Below are 17,907 nucleotides of genomic sequence, written 5' to 3'. Positions count from 1 at the left end.
TTGACTCATTGGAAAAGACTCTGATGCTGGGAGGGACTGAGGGCAGGAGGAGAAGGGGACGACAGAGGATGAGATGGCTGGATGGCATCACCGACCTGATGGACGTGAGTTTGAGTGAACTCCGGGAGTTGGTGATGGACAGGGAGGCCTGGCGTGCTGCACTTCATGGGGTCGCAAAGAGTCGGACCCGACTGAGCGACTGAACTGAACTGATGTACTATACCCAGGTACTGTGTTTAAGCACTCAGGATACATACACAAAAGGCAGCCTCTCACCTTAATGAGCTACTAGTTTGGTGACCAGAAGGAGAAATAAACAGTTAAGTTTTATGCTAGATATTGACAGAGATTGCGAAAAGGAATGAACCAAGAAAAAGTCATCTCGATCAAGCTGGAGAGAAACACAGTGTCGCAGAAGCTGTCATGAAGCAGACAGCATCACAGCTGCATTTTGTGGGCTAGGTAGAAATGAGCCTAAGTCAGCAAAGGAGTACTGAGAGGAGGTTCTAGCAGATGAGCAATTATAAAGGCTCAGCACTTGCAGGAAGTGGTGGACAGGTGGAGAAGATTTTCTAAGATTTGGGACCAGCAAGGTCGTAATGATCAAGAGACATGGGTTTGTGTAGCTATGCCTATCACCACTCCTTTGACAGACTTAGAGTTGCTCTGCAAACTCTGGGATTGGTTCCTGCAGTGGACTGCCAGGTTCTAGAGCAGGGAGGGGCAAAAGACAAGGATGAGGAAGACTCAGTGTTGGTCCTGAAGGCCTGTACCTCCCCTGATGAGGGCCAGGGCAGCAGGAGCCACTAGAGGGGTTATATAGGGAGCAGTGTGATGAGAGTAGTCACTTAAACAGATCTTCTGGAAATGAAATAGGAGATCAGCTGGAAGGAACTACATCAGTGCCTTAAGGGCAGAAAAGATGCTGGTTTGGTGGCTTCCCCAGAACTCTGGTTGGATATGAGGTTTCTGATGAAAGAAAGGAGACTCCCCAGCATGGCCTGCAGACAGCGCAGGCCTGGCTTGGCTGATGAGATGGAGATGCCAGTTATCAAAAGAGGGATCTGGGAAGAAGCAGATTGGTGGGGACAGTAAGGCAGTACTACCACTGAGAGTGCGTCTAGCATAAGACGCAAAGTTAATTTTGTCAAACACAAGGGAAGAATATTGAACAAAATACTGTCTCCTCAATGACCTGACTTTCCTGGTGGCTTAGACGGTAAAGAATCTGCCTGCAATGCAGGAGACCCGTGTTTGATCTCTGGGTTGAACACTAGACTTTTCCAATGGAGAATTCCACGGACAGAGGAGCCTGGCAGGCTATGGTCTATGGGGTTGCCAAGAGTCAGACATGACTGAGCGACTAGCACTCACTTTCAGTCACCTGGGGGATTTCACCCTGCTTTGCCCCAAGAAAAGAGTAGCAGCAGAGCCTGCGTCAGTTCACCGGGGGTATCAGGATCTCCATTTCTATGGTTTCCATTCTTTCCTGGGGCAACCAGGAAGGGAGTTCACTACCTTGACTTCAGATTAAACAGGTCTCTGAAGAACATACATCAGGCTTGCTATTAAAAAAAAAGTAACAAAACCCATCTGCTATAGGCAGCAAAGTCTTAGTAATGACACCACTCCTCCCCAGAGGGATTAGAGGATAAAGAAGGGGAACTCCTAAATTAATTTTTAATTTTTTTTCAATCTAGCATCAAACATAGCCTCTTGACAAGGTAGGTTGTTTGAAGAAGAGTTAACAGCAGTGACTACTGCTTTGGAGGTTTTTATTCAGACTTATTTAATCAAAGAACTGAGGATATTTTCCTTGTGAAGCTAAAGTTAGAGGGTTTGGGTTTTTTTTTTAATTACTATATTTGAATACACAATACATTTACATGGCTCAAGAATCTAAACTATGGGAAAAGATACACACTGAGAAATCCCATCCCTACCCAGGTCCCATCTACCTTTTCACCCCTCTCCCCTTCAAGTATATCACCTTCATATTTCTTTATACAAATATAAAAGGAATGTACACACTGTTCTGCATCTTGCTTTCTGTCACGTGGCAATATATCCTAGAGATCTCTCCATGGTGAGTACCCTCTACATAATACAGTTCATAATACCCCTTCCCGAAGATGTACCATTGCTTATTTAACCTGTCCCATATTGCTGATCACCTGGGTTACGTCTAAATTTTTATTACTATAAAAATGCCATACTAAATACTGAATGTGTGTCCCCTTCCTACATGGGCAAGAGAAGGGGTCCCCAACCTTTAGGCCACGAACCGGTACCTCCTGTCAGATCAGTGGCAGCACTACATTAAAAATAAAGTGGACTATAAATGTAATGCACTTGAACTATCAGGAAACCATGCTCCCACCCCTGGCCCATGGAAAAATTATCTGCCACAAAATAGGTCCCTGGTGCCAAAAAGGTCAGGGACCACTGGGCAAGAGTGTCTGAAGAGAGATTTCAAGAAGTGCTAGACCAATGGGTAAATGCATCGATAATTTACAGGTTGTACCATTTTTCAGTTTCACCAATAAGGTATGAAAGTATCAGTCTCAGCAACAAGAGTAGGTTATCAATCTTTGTATTTTTGCTAGTCATAGGTGAGAAATAGTATCTCAGTATAGTTTTAAGTCATGTTATTTTAATATAACATATAATTTAAGAGGCTTCCCTGGTGGCGCAGATAGTAAAGAATCTGCCTGCAATTCAGGAGACCCAGGTTCAATCCCTGGGTTGAAAAGATCCTCTGGAGAAGGGAATGGTAACCCACTCCAATATTCTTGCCTGGAGAATTCCATGGACAGAGGAATCTGGCCAGCTATAGTCCATGGGGTTGCAGAGTTGGACACAACTGAGCAACTAACACACATTTTAATATAAATGAATTCAAGCGTCTTTTGTTTGCAGCCTTTTTATATATCTTTTTCTTAACTGTTTGTGTCCTTAGCCTATTTTCTATTGCTTTTTCTTTATTCCTAGAAGCTTTCAATAAATCAGAGAGATGAACCAAGATATAAGCTAAAAATTTAACACAATACAGTTTATCATGTGGCATAGGGAGCCAACAAGTTGCTGTCTGATTCTCAAACAACTAAAGTAACTGTCCCACCTGGAAAGATTAAATAATATGCCCAGAGTCCACTAAAAGATCTAGAACTCAAGCTGCCTGACACAGACAATGCCTCAACTAGAAGCCAGACGTCAGATTCAAATTTCCAGAATGCTCCAATCTGAAAGAATATGAAAATGACCTCCCTAGAGGTCAAGGTCAAAATGCTCATGGCCTAAAACTCCACTGCACTTTACAGCTGTACCAAAGAGCCTGGGCTCCCTCACTTGGGCCTGAAGAATTCCATTAGCAAACATCTCATCAGCCTCTGTGGCTGCCCAACTTGAATCAGATTAGAACTCAGAGAGTCAAAGTCAAGGCAGTAATGACATGAAAGCTCAGCTCAGACTCCTGGACAAGAGACATTAAAGGAAGAGACCAAAAAAGCAAGACAACGACACAAAGTCAGAAGAGCACACGGCCAACTCGGACCAAAGAATCTAAAAAATAGTTGCCAAGATGGTGATGGCATCAGGAGATACTATAATCGCTCATGACCATCCTCAAGACTGATTCAGTGTGATGGAATGATCACATCTTTGAGTTGCAAGAAACCTACCTCTTCCCAATTCAGGATTCTTCTCTAGAGCAGCTCCAGTTGATCAATGGGCCTCTGCTTGAATTCTAAGGAAGAAACCTCAACATCCACTAGATAAAGAGGGGGTAACTATATGCTGAGTACCTGCTATGTGCCAGGTACTGGCTAACTCCTTTCTACATATTTCCTCATTGCATCTCCACGACAACCCTCAGGAGGTATTGTCTGCATTTTACAGAAGTGGAAACTAAAGTGCAAAGATGTTATTTGCTCAAGAACACAAGAAAAAAAGCAGCAACCCTGACATCCAGGAACTCGCTTGGTACAATCAGCTAGCCCTGGGGTTGCCAGCACTGGCCCGGCATTCTCCTGGCTGGCACGAACAATGTCACAGGACATCAACATCAGGCAAGGCCACTCAGTGGTCATGATAAATCAAGACCAAAACAAGACCTTTTATAGTCTTATCTGACCACAGTCAGAATGTGAACACTGTCCAAACCACAAAAATGACCAAACACTCCCACTACCCCCACCAACCCTGACACATAAGTAACTGTGGTTTTCGGTCAACAGCAGTTTTAGCCTCACTCCTTTCAGACATGATTTACAAGGATACTCCAGAGAATTTCCCACACTTTCTGGCAGCATCCAATCCAGAGTAAAGTCCTATTTCCTTAAACTCTCCTCCAAATCGCCTAGAAGCCCAAATCCTATAACTCCTTTCTGACACCCAGATATGGAGAAGCCCAGGGTTGCCCATGGAGCAAAGCCTCCCTCATTCAGCAAGGAACTGACCCAACCCCTTCAACTCCACCTGCTGTTCCCAGAGGTCTTTGACTAGAAGGCTGCTGCTGCTGCTGCTGCTGCTGCTAAGTCGCTTCAGTCGTGTCCAACTCTATGCGACCCCATCCCTGGGATTCTCCAGGCAAGAACACTGGAGTGGGTTGCCATTTCCTTCTCCAGTTCATGAAAGTAAAGTCGCTCAGTCGTGTCTGACTCTTTGAGACCCCATGGCACCCTACCAGGCTCCTCTGTCCATGGGATTTTCCAGGCAAGAGTACTGGAGTGGGGTGCCATTGCCTTCTCCGTGACTAGAAGGCAGTGAACCTCAAATAGAGAATTAGTGCTGAGCCCAGATTCCAACTGAGGTCCACCTGTCTCCCAAGCCTAAGTCCTGGACCACCTGCTCTGCTGACACCCTAGTCAGCTTTATTTATTTATTTTTTTTTTGAACCACATATGATTCATTTTGTAGAGTAAGAAAATGTGCTCAAAAGGGTAAACTTCAGTTACGGTGGAAGCAAAAACCATGGCTATAAAACATGCTATTTCCTCACTATCTAGGAAAACAAGACACTGCTATTAGTACTATTGTCTCTTAACAACTTCAGCACATTTCAAACTGTTTTTAGTTTTCTAAACAACAAAGTGAAATTGACTCTATTAACTTTAAATAGAGGTGTCATTCTTCCGTATCTTCCAATGCTTACAGCCCAGTGCCTTCATTTGTATAGTAAGGCAAATTAAAGGGGAGAAGGCAATGGCACCCCACTCCAGTACTCTTGCCTGGAAAAACCCCATGGACGGAGGAGCCTGGTAGGCTGCAGTCCATGGGGTCGCTAAGAGTCGGACACGACTGAGCGACTTCACTTTCACTTTTCACTTTCATGCACTGGAGAAGGCAATGGCAACCCACTCCAGTGTTCTTGCCTGGAGAATCCCAGGGACAGCGGGGCCTGGTGGGCTGCCGTCTATGGGGTCGCACAGAGTCGGACACGACTGAAGCGACTTAGCAGCAGCAGCAAATTAAAGACAAGGAACTCTATCATTTCTTTCTAAACTAAAAATCTGAAATTAAAAAAAAAAAAAAGGTGGTCACAGGGCACGCATGAGCTTGTAAAAGGAGGGTGAGTCAGCAAAGGTTTGGGGGAAGTGGAACAAATAACTGGAGACTGATTAAGTAAAGAACCCACTGGTTCTCCTTGCGGGTTCAAAAAGAAAAACAAAAGCACTTCTGGAAAACCTAAGGAGCTTCTGAGGGCTTGGGCGGTATTTCTCAGATCTAATTGTCTGGCCTCATCTTTTCCCGGAGGTTTTCGTTTATGAAAAGAGCTCATTGGTGGTGGCTTTGGAAAACGATTAATTTACTCTACACTTCTTCAGCTGTTCTCTGATTCCGCAGCACTTTTCATTCCACTTCAACTAGTTTGTCTATTTGCCTCTTAAAGGCATCCATCAATCCCAACGCATCCTTCCTTCTCACCAGTCCTCTGAACTGAGTAGAATCTCAGTGAGAGGGTTTTTCCAAACCCGCTAGAACCCACGCCGTTCTAAGACGGCCCTGGTCTTAGAAACTGGTCAGGTGCAGAGGGGAAGCGGTCCGGGTCCGCACGTGGAGGCCCGGTGAGCGCGGTGATGTCATCCCATCCAGGCTGAGAACTACCGGGCGGGGCCTGGCCTCCTCCTCCTCCTCCTCCGTAACCTCGGGGCCCAGGATCCCCGACGCCAGGGATGGGGACTCGGTCCAGGCAGGAGAGAGAATTCCACGCCGCCCCCGCCTTCCTTCCCCGCGCACACGCGCCCCGGCACGCGGCCATCTAGAGCCTAGCCAGGAGAAACCGGAAGACAAAGAAAGAAGGAATGGGGAGGGGGCGCGAAGAAGGCGGGCAGTGGGTACCCGCTGCCCTAGCAAAAGCCAGAGAAGGAAGTGGCAATGGAGTGGAGGAGGAGAGGAGAGGGGATGGGATGGGAAAGGGGTGGGGTGGGGGGACGGGGGCTGGAAACGGGGGAGAGGGGGGACGCCATGGGGCCAGCGGTCCAGTTGCGGGCAGCCCACCCATTCGTCCCCCTTAGGACTAAGGGGCACACCAGAGGGTGTCCCAGAGAGAAAGGGCCGCGCAGGCTCGGCTCCCCAAGGTCAAAGCCGGATCCCGAACAGAGCCGAGCCCAGACACCGGACTTACCTCGCAGCTGCCTCGGGCCCCGAGCCGGTCGAGTCGGAGGAGCCCTCGGGCCGGGCCGGGCCGAGTCGAGGCGGGGGATCGCGAGGGAAGAGGGCGGGCGGCGGGACCTTTGCTCGGTCCCCGCCCCTTGGAGCCCGGCGAGGCGGCGGGAGGAGTGAGCTCCAGAACTGGCACTGGAGAGTGTTGAGTTCTGAGGCTGCCCTCAGCAGGGCATGGAGAGACACGGGGCTTCCCCTTGGGCTCCCATATGCTCTGGGCATATCCTGAGTTACCCCACCTCCTTATCAGTATAACTGTCCCTGACTATTCCAATTAAAAGCACAGCCAGTCCACCACCCTACAGGAACACGCCCTAGTTCCTTGCATGCTTTATTTTTAGGATTTCATACTTACTTCAAGCATTGTCTTTCCCTAGAATGCCAGCTCCACAAGTGCAAGGGGTGGGTGTGGGGGGAGATTTTGTCTGTTTTGTTCACTAGACCCCACACCTAGCACAGTACCTGATGGATGATAGTAACTGAGTTAATTAATGCATCCTCTTGTTCATTTCTCCAACTAGACTGCGAGGTCTCACTCTGCTTTGCTTGGCACAGGGTAGGTGAACAATGAAGTAATGGTTGTTGGACGAATGAATGAATAGAAATGATCAAGAGAGAAGTACCCTTTTTGTCCTCTGCCTGGCCACACTGATTAGAGAGTTTGGAAGAAAAAAAATCACTGTCTTGCTCCTGTCAAGAAACTTTGTATCCATGCTGTTGTTTCTCTGTCCTCATAAAATTGCACTGGCTTTTTATAGAGATTATTGTCTCCTGACCTTGGCCATTAACCTCAAGAACATCATTGTAAGTTGTATGTTAGTGAAGTTCCCACCAAGAAGCCAGTCCTCTGCCTAGATAGGTAACCACCTGTAATTGAGTACAGGAGCTTTTTGTGCAAATTGCTCAATGTCTTCAAAGTCTTCCCTTTCTTTTTTATCCTGTCCCCTGCCTTTCAAGTAAATGCTTGAGGAAGATAGTATGAGATTAGCAGCTAGTATTTATATAGCACTTTCCAATTACTGTCACCAAGCATGGTTTTAAGTACCTCACATGCATTGACTGATTCATTTACCCCTCACAGCAACTGGTTGGAAGTCCAAGTTACAAATGAATAAATTGAAGCAAAGAATGGGAAGCCCATCCTACTGAAAAATGATCCTTTGGGGCCTGCCCCCATATCCTCTGCTGTAGCAGCTCCTCTCAGCAGTAGGGAAATGATAGTATCTGATGTACATTTCCTGAGTTGTTTTACATATGCTAAAACCACCACCAAGTGGAAGAAATTAACTACTTGATGACCATGACCAGACCTACTAGCTACTAAGGATCCATACTGTTAACCACTGTGATGACACCGTTAGCTCACCATCAACCTATCAGAGTACTATGCACGGGCTGATCACATACCCTGGGACACCCCTCCCTCACCTGGATTTTAAAAATGCTTTGCTGAAGTTTTTTGTTGAACTCAGGGACTTTGGCTGCTTGGTGTGCCCTGAAATAAATACTGCATTTTCCTTCATACAACCCAATGTCAGTAGATTGGTTTCACTGCACACTAGTGAAGGAACCCAAATTTGGTTCAGTAACAACACTATCTGAGCTTTAAAACCACTGGACAGTGCTGACTCTTCTGAAAATAAGAAACACAAGAGTCAGTCCATCAAGCAGTGTTTGAACATGTAAGTATTGGGAGAGGGGGATGAATTGTGTTTAAGAAAGTACCCCCACCCCATTCCCCATGGCTACTTATCCTGTCCCAGATGGTTGGGATTAGCCCAAACTGAGAGTCTCAACTTTTCTGTTGTATTTTTTTTTGAACAGTTGTATTTATTAATATTATTATTAAAGTATTTGAAGATTTCAGACAGACAAATGCAAGATGGGAATTTTAGCCCAACTAGGGAAAAAATGAATAGAAAGAAAACATCCAACCCCAATCCTCTCACCCCATTGTAGATACATCCCATTAAGAAAATGAAGCTATAACAGAATCTTGCAGGAGATAAATTGGGGTAGTCATAGTGATGGAAAGTGCTTTTAATAAGATTCACTCTATAAGCTGTGTTTCAAGTTACAGAACTTCTGAAATACATCCATGGGGTGTTGTGTATTTCCTACTCTTTCTCCCAGATCCTTACTGAATAAGCAACTTGTAAAGGTGGGCAAAAATCGATAAAATGTTTTACTGGGGTATATTTCATAAATATACATGCTAACAAACCACCTCCACCTTAATTACTTCCAAGTTCTTTGAGAGCTACATTTGGAGAGACCTGCACTCTTTTAGATAAATAGCCTCCATGGAGGAGAAAGAACACACACAGGCTTTGAACCAGTTAGATTTGGTCAAATCCAGCCTACCACTTACCAACTGAGTGATCTTAAGCAAATTTTTAATTTCACATTTACAAATTACCTGTAGTGTTATCATGAGATTTTTAAAAATGTATGATAAGCACTTGGCACATAGTAGGCCCTAAAAAAAAGTTCATTTCCTTTCCTTTATTAATTACTTTTCAGTTAATGTCACTTTTAAATTGAGCATAGCATGGAGCTCTGCTCAATGTTATGTGGATGGGAGGGGAGTTTGGGGGTCAAGGGATACCTATATATATATGTATGTCTGAGTCCCTTCACTGTTCACCTGAAACTCACAATGTTGTTAATCGACCATTTCTTGTTGTTCAGTTACTCAGTCAGGTCCAACTCTTTGAGACCCTATGAACTGCAGCATACCCAGTTTTGCTGTCCTTCACTATCTCCCAGAATTTGCTCAAACTCATATCTATTGAGTCGGTGATACCATCAAACGATCTCATCCTCTGTTGCCCCCTACTCCTCCTGCCTCAATGTTTCCTAGCATCAGGGTCTTTTCCAACGAGTCTGCTGTTCACATCAGGTACCCAATACAAAATAAAAAGTTAATAAATAAATAAATTGAGCCTAAAATTTTTACCTATGTATAATTTTGTCTTTTACCATATTGACTGCTTTGCAGAGGAACATAGCTTCTAACATAAATTAAAATAAAATTTGGCATACATTGATATATATATTTTTAAACCAATTTAACTTATTTCCCTGAGTCCCCAAAGTGTGTGTTTTGTTTTGTTTTGACTTGAGACTACATTGCCAATGCATATTACCAATTACTATTCTAAGATAGGTTAAATATGGCCCAGAATTAACAGCCCATTTCTTTCAGTGCCCCAAACCATCTCTTGTTCAATTGCAAGGTACAGAAACATACAAGAACTAAAGTTTACTTGGTGGTTAGCAAATGATCAACCAAAATTGCCCAAATTTAAAGTCTCAATGCAGTGCAAAGAAATAGAGGAAAACAATAGAATGGGAAAGACTACTTCGAGAAAAATTAGAGACACCAAGGGAACATTTCATGCAAAGATGGGCACAATAAAAGACAGAAATGGTATGGACCTAACAGAAGCAGAAGATATTAAAAAGAGGTGGCAAGAATACATGGAAGAACTATACAAAAAAGATCTTCATGACCCAGATAATCAAAATGGTGTGAGAACTTACCTAGAATGTGAAGTGAGTGTGATCACTCATCCTGGAATGCAAAGTCAAGTGGGCCTTAGGAAGCATCACTACAAACAAAGCTAGTGGAGGTGATGGAATTCCAGTGGAGCTATTTCAAATCCTAAAAGATGATGCTATGAAAGTGCTGCACTCAATATGCCAGCAAATTTGGAAAACTCTGCAGTGGCCACAGGACTGGAAAAGGTCACTTTTCATTCCAATCCCTAAGAAAGGCAATGCCAAAGAATGCTCAAACTACTGCACAATTGCACTCATCTCACACGCTAGCAAAGTAATTCTCAAAATTCTCCAAGCCAGGCTTCAACAATACATGAACCATGAACTTCCAGATGTTCAAGCTGGATTTAGAAAAGGCAGTGGAACCAGAGATCAAATTGCCAACGTGTTGGATCATCAAAAAAGCAAGAGAGTTCCAGAAAAGCATCTATTTCTGCTTTATTGACTATGCCAAAGCCTTTGACTGTGTGGATCACAATCAACTGTGGAAAACTCTTTAAGAGATGGGAATACCAGACCACCTGACCTGCCTCTTGAGAAACCTATATGCAGGTCAGGAAGCAACAATTAGAACTGGACATGGAACAACCGACTGGTTTCAAATAGTAAAAGGAGTATATCAAGGCTGTATATTGTCACCCTGCTTATTAAACTTACATGCAGAGTACATCATGAGAAATGCTGAACTCAATGAAGCACAAGCTGGAATCAAGACTACCGGGAGAAATATCAATAACCTCAGATATGCAGATGACACCACCCTTATGGTAGAAAGTGAAGAAGACCTAAAGAGCCTCTTGATGAAGGTGAAAGAGAGTAAAAAAGTTGGCTTAAAACTCAACATTCAGAAAACGAAGATCATGGCATCTGGTCCCATCACTTCATGGCAAATAGATGGGGAAACAGTGGCTGACTTTATTTTTGGGGGCTCCAAAATCACTGCAGATGGTGACTGCAGCCATGAAATTAAAAGAGGATTACTCCTTGGAAGGAAAGTTATGACCAACCTAGATAGCATATTCAAAAGCAGAGACATTACTTTGCCAACAAAGGTCCATCTAGTCAAGGCTATGGTTTTTCCAGTAGTCATGTATGGATGTGAGAGTTGGACTACAAAGAAAGCTGAGTGCTGAAGAATTGATGCTTTTGAACTGTGGTGTTGGAGAAGACTCTTGAGAGTCCCTTGGACTGCAAGGAGATCCAACCAGTCCATCCTAAAGGAGATCAGTCCTGAGTGTTCATTGGAAGGACTGATGCTGAAGCTGAAACTTCAATACTTTGGTCACCTGATGTGAAGAACTGACTCACTTGAAAAGACACTGATGTTGGGAATGATTGAAGACGGGAGAAGAAGGGGATAGCAAAGGATGAGATGGTTGGATGGCATCACTGACTCAATGGACATGAATTTGAGTAAACTCCAGGAGTTGATGATGGACAGGGAGGCCTGGCATGCTGCAATCCATGGGGTGGCAAACAGTCAGACACATCTGAGCAACTGAACTGAACTGAAGCAAATGTTATTGGACAAATATGGAAATAAAATAATTTGCTGTTGTTAAAGACTCTTGAGAGTCCCTTGGACTGCAAGGAGATCCAACCAGTCCATTATGAAGGAGATCAGCCCTGGGATTTCTTTGGAAGGAATGATGCTAAAGCTGAAACTCCAGTACTTTGGCCACCTCATGCGAACAGTTGACTCATTGGAAAAGACTCTGATGCTGGGAGGGATTGAGGGCAGGAGGAGAAGGGGACGACAGAGGATGAGATGGCTGGATGGCATCACTGACTCGATGGACATGAGTCTGAGTGAACTCCGGGAGTCGGTGATGGGCAGGGAGGCCTGGCGTGCTGCAATTCATGGGGTGGCAAAGAGTCGGACATGACTGAGCTGATCTGATCTATCGCACTATAAATTACCCTAAAACTTAGTGGGCTGAAACAACAATCGTCTTATCACATCTCATGAATTTCAGGTGAGGGCTTATCTTAATGATTTTTCAATACCATGTTGCATTGGCTAGGATCATTCATCAAAATTTAGCTAGAGAATAGCCTCGTCTGGAAGTCCAGGATGGATGATTTCACCCAAATGTCTATTGCCTTGGCAGGGAGGTCTAGAAGGTAGTCTCAACCACACACATTACATGTAGCCTCTTTATCATGGTGATCTCGGGGGAGTCAGACTTCTTATGTGAAGGCTTTGGGGCTCCAAAAACCAAGTTTTCCAAGAAACAAAGCAGGAGCTATAAGTCCTATGAGTTGGTCCCTGAAAACCTAGAATGTAACTTCCACAGCATTCTAGTATTGAAACAAGCCTAGATTCAAAGACAGGGGAATTATACTCTACCTCTTACTGGGAAAAAGAGCAAAGAGTTTCCAGATACCTTTATTCTACTAATTTTTATGAAAGAGAATGCCATTAAATACAGTTTTTTAAAAATCCTATGTTTTCTGTTCATGTAGAAAAACATATCATCAGCAGCATAAAGGAGATTTGCAATGAAGACTGGTAGTCATCCACAAGAGGTCAGGTTTCTAGAAACTTCCAGAAATACCACAATTTATAGCCAAACACATTCTTCTCATTCCATTACCATTATTCTTAAAGATTATTCAGCATCCAAGTTTGCTATACCCAGCATAGAGAAAAGCAAAGTCCATGCATCCAACATCTTGTTAATTTAACAAATATTTATTAAGGATCAGGGCTTCCCTGATAGCTCAGTTGGTAAGGAATTTGCCTGCAATGCAGGAGACCCTGGTTTGATTCCTGGGTTGGGAAGATCCACTGGAGAAGGGATCTTCTACCCACTCCATTATTCCTGGGCTTCCTTTGTGGCTCAGCTGGTAAAGAATCCACCTGCAATGTGGGAGACCTGGTTCGATCCCTGGGTTGGGAAGATCCCCTGGAGAAAGGAAAGGCTACCCACTCCAGTATTCTGGCCTGGAGAATTCCATGGACTGTACAGTCCATTGCGGGTGCCAGCCGGCAAAGTTGATCAGGTCCCGAGAACGTGCACAGCGCAGCTGAGAAAGAAAACTACAGGAAAGGAATACTACAACAAAGATGGGGTCGAGAGGTTCAGACACGTCTCCACAAAGGGAAGCAATCTGACCACGACTTTATTCAGCATCTTATATTTATACAGGAGAGCGTGAGAAAGACAAGACAGTTAACATTTTCTTTGTTGACCTATACATCTTAGAAAGAGTCACAAGAAATCTTGAGAGCATGGAAATGGCACCCTGTTATTATTTCTTACACCAGATAACATTTCCCTGTGTGTGAGAAGTTTGTCCAGAACTCCAGGTGTCTGCAGTAAATAAGTGCCTAATCTCTGGGGTGGCGGGACAGAGAGCTATGTTTGCAAGCAAACACTCAAGGACTGAGGCAGCTCCCAGAGCTGTGTCCTTCAGACAAAGGACCCCATTCTCACAGGCAGCTCCCTGCAGTCCATGGGGTCACAAAGAGTCGGACACTACTGAGCGACTTTCACTTCACTATTAAGGGTCTACTCCCAATGGCTCAGCAGTAAAGAATCCACTTGCCAATGCAGGAGACATGGGTTAGATCCCTGGGTCGGTAACATCCCTGAAGAAGGAAATGGCAACCCACTCCAGTATTCTTGCCTAGAGAATCCCATGGTCAGAGGAGCCTGGCAGGCTACAGTCCCTGGGGTTGATAAGAGTTGGACAGGACTAAAGAGCACATATACATGCATGTACCAAGCACTATATGAGAAACTGAAGATATACTGGAGAGCGAGGGAAATATGGTCCATGACTTCATAGAGCTTGAGAGTCTGTCTGGGAAGGCAGACAGACAATAAGGAGGAAGTTTGGGAAATTCCATGATCAGATGCCATGGGACGGCTTGGCTGGAGCATGTAGCATGGTGGAGGAGGAAAGCTAGCCCAGTCAAGGAAAAGGCAACTAGTCAGAGTAAGCTACCTGCTCAAACTGATAAAACCCTGAATTATAATGGCTCAAACACCGTAGCAGTTCATTTTTTCTCAGTGAACAATCTAGGGTAGTTCCAGAGTGTGTGAAGTAGGGATGGAGAAGGGTACCCTCTGTTCCTTCAGGAAGCAGCCTGGTTGAGGTTCTGCTATTCGCAGCTCAGGGCTGCCAAGGTGTTGGGCATGGGTAATTTCAGCAGGCTGAGAAGGAAATAACCTAGAGACTCTCTCATGAGAGACTTTCATGGACCTGGCACTTTGCCTGTGTACCCACCTCCACCCATAAATCAACCACATGGCCCCCCTCATTGCAAGGGAGGCAGAAAGATGTAGACCTTGTGCCCAGGATAAAAGGAGGAAATGGGGTTCTGAAAGCAGCAGCAGGCTCAGCTTCAAAATGCTTTTGGAGGACAAATAGGTATAGGACAAGCTCAAAGATTTTATAAAGAATCTAAATGAGGGCAACCCAAACCGCTGAACTGCTTTTAGTTTAAATAATTTACTTTCAGATTATATAATGCATACTAAGAAGAAAATAAACCTTTTAAAATCCTATGCCTGGTTTAAAGGATATTTAAGAAAACATGGAGAAATATGATAGAGTGGGTAAGGGTGGTATTTTATCTTTAACAATTATTACTGATACAACTTCTTAGCTGAATTTTAATTGGAGAGGGAGAGAGGGAATTGAATACACATTGGCTATTTGATGAGGTCCTTAAAAATGCTAATTGCAATGGGAAAAAACAATTTGGCAAGGAAAAATTATCTTGGCATCTGATTCCATCTTGATTGTTTGCTAGAAGGGCCAGTACAATAAATTTGTCAGTCTGAATGATGAGAGAACAGCTTCAGAAGTTCAGCCCCTGCCACCCTCTGGGCATCTTTGACACTATGAATGATTTTACTTTCTTTCAAACTGTTGGTAGAAGTGGATTTTATTTTCTACTAGCATACTTTGAAATCTTCAAGCTTCTTTCCCCACCTCCCTGTCCCCCGCAACCTCAGATTACCTGTCATCTCCCTGCAAGGTTGGGTTTCTCTGAGGAATCTAGACAGCCAGTAGGAAATGGATACACAGGGACTTCAGAATTCAGGTAGGCTTGCTTTCTGAGGGTAAATCCATCTTCCTCTGCTAATGTTCTCATATTAAAAATAATAAAAACATCAATGCTGTGATGGTTAATTTTATGTGTCCACTTGACTGGGTTAAGGGATGCCCAGATATCTGGTAAAACATTGTCCTGGGTGTGAGGATTTTCTGGAAATAGATTAGCATTTGAACCTGTAGACTGAGAAAGGAAGATCACCCTCCCTAGTGTGTGTGTGTTGGTGGGGGGGGGGGGGGCATCATCCAGTCTCTTGAGGGCCTGAACAGAACATGAAGATAGAGGAAGGGGAATTTACTCTCACTGCCTGAGTTGGGACATCCATCTTCTTCTGCCCTTGGATAGCGATGCTCCTGGTTCTCCAACCTTCAGACTGAACTGTACCACTGACCTCCCCGGTTTTCCAGATCATAGATGGCACATCTTGGGACCTGCAGCCTCCATAAATCATGTGAGCCAATTTCTATAATAAACCTCCTTGTACAAAGATATAATCTATGTATCTGTATATAGCACCAAACAAAACCAATAGGCTATATCTCTGTATATCTATATAGATATACAGAAAAAATGGTCCCAGAAAATTTTATATATCTATACAGATCTATCTCTATATGATAGATATATTGTTATATAACCCTGACTAATACACACACCAAAACCAACCAAATGAGCAAATTTCAGTGTCACTTAGGTGGTTGATTAAGACTGGACGGTTTCATGATTTGGAGTTAGCACATCACTAAGTTTGGGTCCCATCTTTGCCTCTTGCTTGGTCTTACTTTGATACTCCTCCTCTAAGCCTCAGTTTTCTTATCTGGAAAGTGGTGACGATAACACTTAACTCATATGGTGACTGCGATTCATTTGGCACCCAGCAGATACTTCAAAATGGTAACTATCATTAGTTTTAGGGTCCTTGGAATTCCATTTCTTTTTCAAACATCACTAACTGCCTGCTATGTGCCTAAATAAAGGCATTCGCTGACCTGGCTCACAACTATTAGAGGAATGATCTGTGAAAAAAACTTAAAAAGAACCCGGTGATTTTGACTTGGGAGGGAAGGTTATCAGGAAATGTGTTCTGGAAAGATTAGCCTTTGATCAAGACCTTGCAGCAAAGGATTCAGGGAAGTCCAGACATCTTTGAAATCTCTCTAGATTACATTTCTCATCACTTTCTCCTCACCAAAGGAGTCCTACCCACACAGGGCAATACCAAACATTCCCCCAGCTATGAAATAAGCCTCACATTCTAGAATCAGAAGTAGTTTGAAATGTAAATATTACTAAAGATATTCACATGGAAATGAGACCAAAAAAAAAGCATGTTAAAGCATAAATGTTGATATCCTTTTTGGATAGCAGTGTTTCATCAGGATTTTGAAAAATGCATGGAAGGTTTACAAATAGGAAACCACTATTTCACAACTTTGCTACTTTTAGTTTAGTTAGAACAGCAGATATCAGCTTCTGATATCTATAATTGCTACTTTTTTTGACCGCTTACTTTGTGTCCAGCATGGTTCTTTATAAGCATTATTTCATCCACTCTTTGTACAACTCTATAAAGTATTATTATCCCTATTTTCCAGGTGGTAAAAAAAAAATCCTCAAGAGGCAGCCTACAAGTCTTGCACAGTTGATACTAATAAACTCAAGTCTCAGTCCAAGCCTTAACTTTTGATTACTGCCTGACAGGTGAATTTTGGGAGGAAGTCAAACATTTAAACACAATCCTGAAAGTTCAGCTTTTCACCTTCAGGTAAATTAGTATTCACTTACTCACAACAAGTTGTTATTTCTTCTGTTCTGAAATAGAGATTCCTAAAACAACCTCTGCAACCCAATGATTTCTATTACTCTATTAAAATATATTATTTTTATGGAAATTTGCTTTGGCTGGATTTTCAAGGGAGGAGGAAATTGTAGAGACTTCCTTTTGTTTCTACTAAAGCTTTTGTCATTTCTTCTAAAATTGCCACAAAACAGTCATTATAAGGATATGAAATCTGAGATAAAATTACATTTAAAATATTTTCTTATTCATAATATATACAAGAACCTTAAACATTTTTTCAGATCACAAGTTAGAGGGTGATTTCCTTTTTTATGTCTTGTCTGATAACTCTCCACCATTAGAGAGTCCAGAAAAAAATGCTTTTGATGGCTCTTGGGCATGTTTATATGACTCTTTATTAAATGCCATCTGCTTTTGCTTTATTAATGTTTTATTAAGGACCATCTGGCTGTTGCTACAGATTATATAGAGTCTCCAATGAGTCAGTTCTCACCTATTAATAAATTATTAAGTGTCATCATTAGCATAAGAGAGATGAAACAGCCAGGAAGTGGAAAGCCTAGGAAAACAGGACACCCATGTCCCAAGGCTGCCCCCAGCTGGTGTTGGCAGCACGGCCCCTCTACCTTCTCCGGGCCCCACGTGTTTCACCTGGCAACTGAAGGTTGCACTTAGTCTCTGAGATGACTTCAAACTTTAAAATTCTGGGTCAGAAGCTCAAATGCAGTGCTGTAGGCCAAAAATCTCAGAAGCATGGGGGAGGGATTCTGCATTTGAAGACATGTAAACTTCCTGGCTATAACCTGGG

The 17,907-nt window shown here is 43.4% G+C and overlaps 1 protein-coding gene across 2 annotated transcripts in view; it reads right to left on the bottom strand.

Moving 5' to 3' along the window:
• The window catches only part of GSDME (gasdermin E), a 104,831-nt gene extending 98,119 nt beyond the window's left edge, over positions 1 to 6,712 (bottom strand). Inside the window, exon 1 of one of the 2 annotated variants that reach the window (XM_024990908.2) lies at positions 6,626 to 6,712. The gene's annotated coding sequence lies outside the window, so the exon portion shown is untranslated. The remainder of the gene's footprint in view (positions 1 to 6,625) is intronic. The other variant, NM_001193112.1, reaches the window with a different exon arrangement.
• Positions 6,713 to 17,907: the final 11,195 nt, after the last annotated feature.

This window comes from Bos taurus, chromosome 4 (assembly GCF_002263795.3).
Source record: "Bos taurus isolate L1 Dominette 01449 registration number 42190680 breed Hereford chromosome 4, ARS-UCD2.0, whole genome shotgun sequence".
Taxonomy (NCBI): Eukaryota; Metazoa; Chordata; class Mammalia; order Artiodactyla; family Bovidae; genus Bos; species Bos taurus.
The sequence above is the reverse complement of the archived record's forward strand: the minus strand, read 5'-3'. Positions and strand labels throughout refer to the sequence as shown.